Source organism: Camelus dromedarius, chromosome 13 (genome assembly GCF_036321535.1).
Source record: "Camelus dromedarius isolate mCamDro1 chromosome 13, mCamDro1.pat, whole genome shotgun sequence".
NCBI classification, from domain to species: Eukaryota; Metazoa; Chordata; class Mammalia; order Artiodactyla; family Camelidae; genus Camelus; species Camelus dromedarius.
Genome location: NC_087448.1, coordinates 48,316,233 through 48,325,048, shown reverse-complemented (window position 1 = coordinate 48,325,048; position 8,816 = coordinate 48,316,233). Strand labels below are relative to the sequence as shown.

At 37.1% G+C, this 8,816-nt stretch overlaps 1 pseudogene; it reads right to left on the bottom strand.

Annotated features, from left to right (window-relative positions):
- Positions 1-1,039: 1,039 nt before the first annotated feature.
- Positions 1,040-2,269, bottom strand: LOC105086648 (polypeptide N-acetylgalactosaminyltransferase 11-like; annotated as a pseudogene).
- Positions 2,270-8,816: the final 6,547 nt, after the last annotated feature.

Sequence of the window (8,816 nt, the reverse complement as noted above, 5' to 3'; positions counted from 1 at the left end):
AGCTTTTAAAATTGTTTAGTGATGACCTTTTTCCTATATAGCATGATCCATCAGTAAGCAATTCCGTAGCAAATTGACATTGAAAAAAAAATTCCCATTACGTTAACCTTACTGATTCTATTGTGTGTTACAAGAATATTCGCAGAGTTTGGGGGAGACCAAGGGATAAACAAAGATTAAAAAAAAAAAACAAAACAGAATTCATTCAGAATACATGTTAGTGTTGGAAAAATTCTTAGTTTTATTTTCTAGTTTCACTAAAGAGCAAATTGGGAACCAACATGAAGTGACTTATGCAAGGTCACACACAATACATTCTAAATTGACTCCCCATTACAATGCAAACTTTTACAAAGTCTCTTTTTTCTTTTTCTTTTTTCCCATTGTCTTGTGGTATAATGTCTTCCCACTAGACTGGGATGAAATGAAGTTTTTAGCATCAGCTTTGATAGCTTCCATAGCTATCAATCTACTGATGTAACAATCTTCTGGATATATTCATTTCATCACAAAAACATTTTAAATGCATCACACATTTTGTATTTTGTCTTTCACATTTTTAATATATCATCTTTCTTGTCAGCTGTACTCTTCCAACTTATCCTGCCATCTTTGGTGAAGTCAACATTTACTTCCATCCTTTGGGAGTCATCCTTTAATTTCTCTCCATCTTCACCTTGATGTCTATTGAATGAATAAATGGCAGCATGATCATCTGTGTATTTGTCTCCTGTGGTATACTGTATGTTCTTTTGGGGAAACAAGCTTAGTCTTATTCATCTTTGGATACCTGGTGTTTGCTAAACTTTCTTACACATAATAAATACAGCACTGATGAGAATGAAACAATGGATGGAACTAGAGTCTTTTATTTGTCGGTTTGTTTTTTTTTTTTACTGCAGCAGCACTTATATCCAACTTGCCAAACAAAAAATCCCAGCACATAGTGTGAGATAATCAAGTCCTGACTTAGATCAGACCCTTCTCAGGTCTCCTCTGATTTTCCTCTGGGCTACGCCACAGTTTCTTAATACTCATACTAACTGTGCCCACTTTCAAACTGTTCTTGTGTTGGTATCTGTATCTCTTGGTAAATATTATCCAGATACCCATTTAAATCATTTAAACCCAATGTTCCCTCAGTTCAACACACTCACTGATATTTCTAAAGCATTTGGTTCTCAGATCAGGTCTTAAGGAAAAATAATGCTTTTTATATCCATTCAACCAAATGTGTGCCAACCTCAGGGTTATGTCATGGCGTCGGTGTCCTGGCCTTTTGGAGAGCCATGTGGTCACCTTTTTCAGACGTCTCCTACTCAAGAGCAAAGGATGATTAAGAGCTCACCTCCCAAGATCCTAAATGATGTTAGTGATGACCTTTTTCCAATGTAGCATGACCCTAAATGATATTTGGATTCTAAATTCAGATTCAGATCCTAAATGATATTTCTAAATTCAGATCCTAAATGATCTTTCTAAATTGTCTCTCCCCTTCCAGATATCCATACCACTGTCACCCAGTCCAGTTCATTAAAATAGTGTTTATTCATGACAGACAATCCTCCAGCCACTGTCGGTGACTTTATTGGTGCAGGAGCTCCTTCTGGTCCTCCTAGCTCAGAAAGGGGAACAAGATCCCATTTGAAATGCTGCTCCCTGCTGAATCCTTCCTTTACCATAGGGGGCAATGGGCTGCAGATGAGAGTGTCCATGCTGATAATATCAACCTCTGGAAAAGCCACAGTCTGCTAGTCCTTTTGGGTGACAGCCAGTGAGAGCTGCAGCCACATCATATTGACTTCACAATGGCTGTCCACGGTGGCTGCCCAGAACATCTCCTGGACCATGGGCTCCTCCAGTCATTCTTCCTCCAATCAGTCCCTCACATTTTGTATTTCTATTATTTTAATTTTTCCAGCTAGATCTTTTTGGACATTTTCATGTAGCTCTCCTTTCAAGTAGTCAAAACCCCTATCATTATCCACAAAGACGATTTCATGGAGTTGACGTGCTGGTGTCCCGTCTATGACTCTGTGCACTGTCCTGAGTGAGACTGACAAAGCTTCACTGTAAAAGCAAATAACAGCACTAGAGACGGGTAGATCCATTGGGTAGAGACTTTTCTTTACCTGCTGCATTATTGTGTCTGATAAATCTCCAGGGTAGCCCAAGAAGTTACTCAGAAGCATATTAAAGCCATGTTTCTGATAGCCTAGTATTACAATTGCTGATCACTTTCATTAAAAATCATATCCAGTTCAGAAGAGAATGTCACATGGCCTTCTTCTGAATATCTAATAGGATGATCTATCACATCATAATTTTGTTTGTATTGAACCATGACTCTCATACCAGACTTGGAGTGAAACACGGATAGAATTTGGAGGGGAAATGATCCACTGGGGCCCAGACTTTTAATGGACACATTCTTAAGGAACTGAGTCACCTCACTGAAGCTGAAATACACAAAGAGCAAAAACATCCAGGCATATGTAAAAGGACACCCCAAAAGAAACTTCAGACCCCTGACACTTCCTATTATTGACCTAACACAGCTGAAAGGCCTTTTTCAGTTTTCTGGAGAAGAAGCTGCTGGAGCCAGAAGCTGGTGTAGACTGGAGACTGAGTGCAGATTGTGAGAGTGAGAAACTCCAAGGAGGCAGCCTGAGGGGAGAAGAGGGTGCACTCTGTGGGCTTTACTTCCAGGCACCCCCATCAGGTCCTCAGGGTGAAGATCTTGGAAAGATACACTTGTGACTCCCAAGACTCGGGCTATAGCCCCCTCCTTCCCCTCTGCAGCCAGGGTCACAGCTGCTTTGGCCCCAGCAGGGTTGCACAGGATGCCTGGAAGACCAGTATTAGGCAGGCAGAGGACATGCTGGCAGCTCATCCAGACCCCAGAGCCTCCCACTCCCACTCCCATATTTAGTTTTACCTCCCCCCCCACCACGCACAAGAAATAAGCAGCAAGGCTCTTAAAATTAAACAGGAGTGAATAGCATGTTTTGGGGAATAGCAAAGACATTTGAACAATTTCACTACTCATATGATCCCGTTTTGAATTGAGCCAGGGACATCTGAAATAGAAAAGACAGAGCCAAGATCTATGGGGAAGCCAGATGAAAGAAAAGAAGGAAAAGGGAAAGAATAAGGGAACATGAAAAATAATGATGCTCTATTAGTAACTGACTGTTGATTTCTTTCCCTTTTTTTTTTTTTCTTTTAAAGAAGATGAAACTCTCCCTTTTGAAAAATTTCATGCAGTTTGCTTTCTGTCTTCTAGTATGGAGACTAACATTTTCCTTGGGGGCAAATAGCTCCTTTTATGTCAGTAATTGTGTTAATGTATCTTTCTTATGCAGAAGTGAGGCATTTTGTCTAAGCATATGGCACCCTGACTAGCAGATAGAAGGTGCTAAATAAATACTTTCTTGAATTAAATTGAAGAATAAGTTTTTGAGAGGCAGGAGGGTAGAGCACAGTAGTAGAGTAAAGGCTTAATATGCAGGAGGACCTGGGTTTAACCCCCGGTACCTCTAATAGATAAATAAATAAAAACTTAATTATCTTCCCCTCTAAAAAGTAAAATAAAATAAAATAAAATAAATCAGGAAAAATTAAATAAAAAAATCATAAAAAAGTAAGTTTTTGGCTTATTTTGAGATTCCTTTAAAATTTTATTTGTGTTGGCTATATAAGTAACAATTGAAAAATGTAAAAAAAATTATCTAACTCCTAGAGCTGGTGGTAGGGTAAAGAAGCTAATATTTGGACTTAGTTCATTCTCAGTGTTCAGTAAGATCTCAATGAAAGCTTTTATTACTTTTGTTGAGCTGTTATCAGTAATGAACACAAATGGTACTTGTGTGTATATGTGCGTGCATTTAGGTTTCTGTGTATACATTTATAACTGTGCATGTATTTTTAAATACTACAACATCCTGTTTACTATGTTTCTCTAAATTCACTTAAAATGATTCCTTCCCTTATTTTTGGAATTTAAATTCATATATTTTTTAAAGACAGTGTACATTACTACTGCATAATGTGCTTTTAGGGAAATGTGAAAAAGTTATTCTAATCTCTATAGCTTTCAATATTTTTAAATCTATTTTTAAAATGTGGGATTATCCTCTTGAGTGTATGAGAAAAGGCTCGGTTTCCAAAATTGAAAGAATGTGTGTTATTTCTACCTAGGGCGCTGGTACATGTGAATTTCACAGGGATGGGAAAGATTAACTGAGAACTCAGTATGATGTAAAGGCATCTGAGAGGCAGTAGGAGATGATACTTGACCTTTTGAGGCTTCTTAGGGGATTGAAGTTAAAGCAACTCCAGGTGGTCTTCAGAATCACTTGACATTTCCCATAAGTGATGGGCCAAACAAGAAAAAGCCAGAGAAAGTCAGAGTTACAATAAAGTTCCATTTCACCAATTTATTGAACATATTGATTTAAGATATCTCTTTGGCTCTGTGGTTAGTATATCTGGAATGACTGTCTATCCTCTCACAGCAACCAACATGGTGCTTGTATTTATCAAAGACCATCTTCAGGTCTTTCCCTTTGGCATAGTCTTCCCCTCCAGGCTCTCAGTCAATTCCAGAATTTCAGTAATTGCATCCATGTTGACTACCTAAATCCATGTTGCCAACACCAATATTTTTCCTGAGATCAAGACCACCCTTTTTTAATGCTTTCCATTTGCATTTGATAGCTTGTCAGTATCCAAGAGTCAGGTCCTCCATTCTTCAGGATGAGTTAGAATCTCCTAATTGACATACTCTGTAGTCAACACGGTGGATACAAATAGGAACAAACAATGGAGTCTCTTCCTGGAGGAGCCTGTGGCCCAAACCACAAGACAAAAAACTTTATTTGTGTGTGTCTGAAAAAGACCAAATAAACCCAATTCACAACAGAAGTTAGAAAGGCTTTCCCAATACACAATGGGAGTAAACTGCTTCTCCCACCACGTGCCTATTTTGTGCTGTACACATACCCCTATTATACCACTTACCACGTTTCATTGTACTTGTTTTCTACACAGGGGTCAGTAAACTACAGCCTGCAGCCAAAACCTGTACCAGGCTGGGTCTTCTGTTTGTAATTGAATTATAAGTTATAACAATTTGTAATTGTTAGGAAACATTATTTTTTATTTACTTCTCAAAAAGCTCTCTCTCTAAATTTAAATTTATCATTTTTGATAAAGGAGACCATCACCCTCTGAGATTGTTGGACTAATTATGTTGGACGGTCTTACACTGCAGCTTACTTGAATAGTTATGGTGTCATGTAGACAGGGGCATTCTAAGATTTGTGATTTATAAGGCTATTACAAGATACTGAATACCGTTTCCAATGCTAAGACCTTGTTGTTTATCTATTTTTGTACACTAGTTAGTATCTGTTAGTTAAATCCTGAATCACCAACTTGTCCCTCTACCCTATACCTCAGCCTCCCTACCTGGTGACCATAATTTTGTGTTCTATGTCTGTGAGTCTGTTTCTGTTTTGTAAGTAAGTTCATTTGTGTCATTTTTTCAGATTCCATGTATAAATGGTATCATGGTGTTTTTCTTTCTCTGTGTGACGTATTTTACTTAGTATGACAATCTCTTAGTCTATCCATTTTGCTGCAAATGGCATTATTTTATTCTTTTTTATGGCTTAGTAGTATTCTATATCTATCTATCTATATCTATATCTATATCTATATCTATATCTATATCTATATCTATATATCACAACTTCTTTATCCAATCATCTGTTGATGGACATTTAAGTTGTTTCCATGTCTTGGCTATTGGAAATAGTGCTGCTATGAACATTGGGGCCCATGTATCTTTTCAAATTAGAGTTTCCTCCAAATATATGCTCAGGAGTGAGATTGCCGGATCATATAATAAGCCTATTTTTAGTTTTTTAAGGACTCTCCAACAAACAGCTCATACAACTCAATAACAAAAAAACAAATAACCCAATCGAAAAATGGGCAGAAATCTTAAACAAACATTTCTCCAATGAAGACACACGAATGGCCAATAGGCACGTGAAAAAATGTTCAACATCACTAATTATCAGCGAAATGCAAATCGAAACTACAATGAAGTCTCTCTTTACACCAGTCAAAATGGCCATCATTAAAGAGCCCATAATCGGTAAAAGCTGGAGAAGGTGTGGAGAAAAGGGAACCCTCCAACACTGTTGGTGGGAATGTAGTTCGGTGCAGCCATGATGAAGAACAGTATGTTATAGACTCTTATATTGGTCTTCTAGGGCTGCCATAACAAAGTACTGAGAATTAAGTGACTTAAAATAGAGTTTATTTTCTCTTAGTTCAGGAGGACAGAGCTTAAATAGCAAAGTGTCGGCGGGGTTTGTTCCTTCTGAAAGATCTGAGGGAGAAACCATTTCATGCCTCTCTCCTAGCTTCTGATCGTTGCAGGCAACCCTTTACATTCCTTGGCTGGTATATACAGTACTCCAATCTGCCTTCATCTTTACATCACCTTCTTCTCTGTGTCTTTCTGTAACTTCTCTTCTTAATAAGGACGCTGGTCATAGCATTTATGGCCTATACTAAATCCAAAGTGACTTCATTTTGAGATCCTTACCAAATAACATCTTCTAAATAAGGCCACATTCTGAAGTTCTAGGTGGACATGATCTTTGTGAGACACCAGTCAACCCATTACACATCTTAACTCATATTCCACTTTGATTTGTCTTACTTACTACTGTGTTCCCAAAATGTCTTCATTATTCATTGTTCAAGTCTGGCTAGTTCTTTGCTCAACAATATTTATAATTTGCCAAAGCTCCTAAAATAGGGCATAAATACTTTTTCTTGGTATTTAATCACACTCCCTCATTTCAAGATTCATGCCTTTTTTTCCTAGGTGTTTTCTTCTATAATGTTAAACACTAGCTAAACTGGCTTTTTTCTCTAAACAAACCCTATGATTTCCTACCCATCTGTCTTTTGGTCATTCTTTTCTTTAAACTAGAATGAGATTTCCATCAAGTCACTGCTAGTGAAAAAGTATCTATTATTCTTTAAGATTCCAAACACATAAAAATTTAACTAACTGGTTAACTAACTATCCTCTACCAGCAAAATTTATTGTTCCCCCCTCAAATGCCTATAAAATGTTATTTCTCTCTTCTTTGAGTAATAATAGGAAAACAACAATTCATTTGCTTTTGTATAGATCTTTGTTGCTTACAGAGCACACACAGATCTTATTGATTATAAGTATTATTAAAGCCATCTGTATACATGTCCAATTTCCTTTAGGTTCAAAGTTAGGTGGGAATGATGTGGTGTCTTGGTTATTGTACCATCCCTGCAGTAATTAGTGTAGGATCTTAGGACTAATGTAGCACCACCGTACCAAAACTATTATTCTACGAGAATCTTGCTAAACTGGCAGCATGGAGCTTTGGGATTATGGGCATAATAGTTTGTAGAGATCTACTTGCTTGAGGATTCTGTCTCAAATGATATTCCAAGGTCATTTTACAAGATCTTAGGTGTTATAAAGACAATCAAATAATTAACTGGCAATAACAGAATTCACACTATATAGCTAAAATAAATTTATTTTATTAAATGGGATTATGGTAGGTCCTCAGGGAATTGCTTCCGTGGCTTTATCTTTCTATTACCCACCATGCAATGATGTGTCCTTTTTAAAGAAACAGAAATTACTACTAAATTGTGGTCATTGTTCCCATTAAAGTCATCACATCCTTCCTTATAGGATACGGGCACTGAAGAAAAATAAATAATGCATGCAAATGGCCTGCTTGAATATTTCTTTCTCTAATCTATTGAAGGAGGCATGTCCCTTAGTAAGAGAGGGAATTTTGCTGGAGAGTGGGTTAATTGAATCAGTCCATTAGTTGAAGTTGTGGGTAGAGTTAACTGATGTTCTTAATCTCTCCCTGAGATACAAAATAAGAGCAGAGGAGACACCTTCTTCATTTTGCTGGAGCAGGAGCCCACATAGTCTCTCCTAATACCCTGATGCTCTCGCTACTGTCAGCTCCTAATTACAAAGGAACAATGCCACACTGTGGGCTCAGGATTCTCTGACAAGTGAAATCTCCTTCCTGTCATACCGAATCGTGAGAACAGTGTAGGTTTTATTTAAATATATTCTGTATATTGAAATTGAAAGAAAACAAAAAGGCAAATACAACCTTTTTGACAGGTTTTTGACATGTCTCTTAGTATCCTGAAATGTTCCTTTCATTATAATTAAAAGATTTAAACTATAACTTCACCTAGAAAATAGAGGTGCCCTAACTTTGTCCTAAGAAGTAAACACAGTTAACATAAATATGAATTAGTGTTTAAGAGCATGTTACATGAATGTTGAAAAATGGAAACTTCCATCCTTCACTCCTCAATGGAAAAAAATAAAAAACAAAAAACAAGATGTATGGATGAAATAAAAACTTTTAGGGGCATAATACTACTTACAATCTTTTTCTATTAGAAGTTTTGTAATGTAAGTTAGAGTAAGCAGAATACAACTGTGCTCTAAGGCCAAGTTTATTTTGCAGAAAACAGGTCAGGGTGTGACCAAAAAAGACATTTCTCTTATGGATCAAATGTGTATCTTCAGAAAATATGGTATTGCTTTTCTGTGGCAAATGAGCTTGACTGATTTCAGATATATTGAACTAAGACCCAGAAAGTAGACATGCCCCATTCATCTATACCTCCTTCCTTACCACAGGTCATGGTTTCTTCTCTTGCTCCCCCAATTTTTAAGGCTTAGTGATATTTACCTGAACACT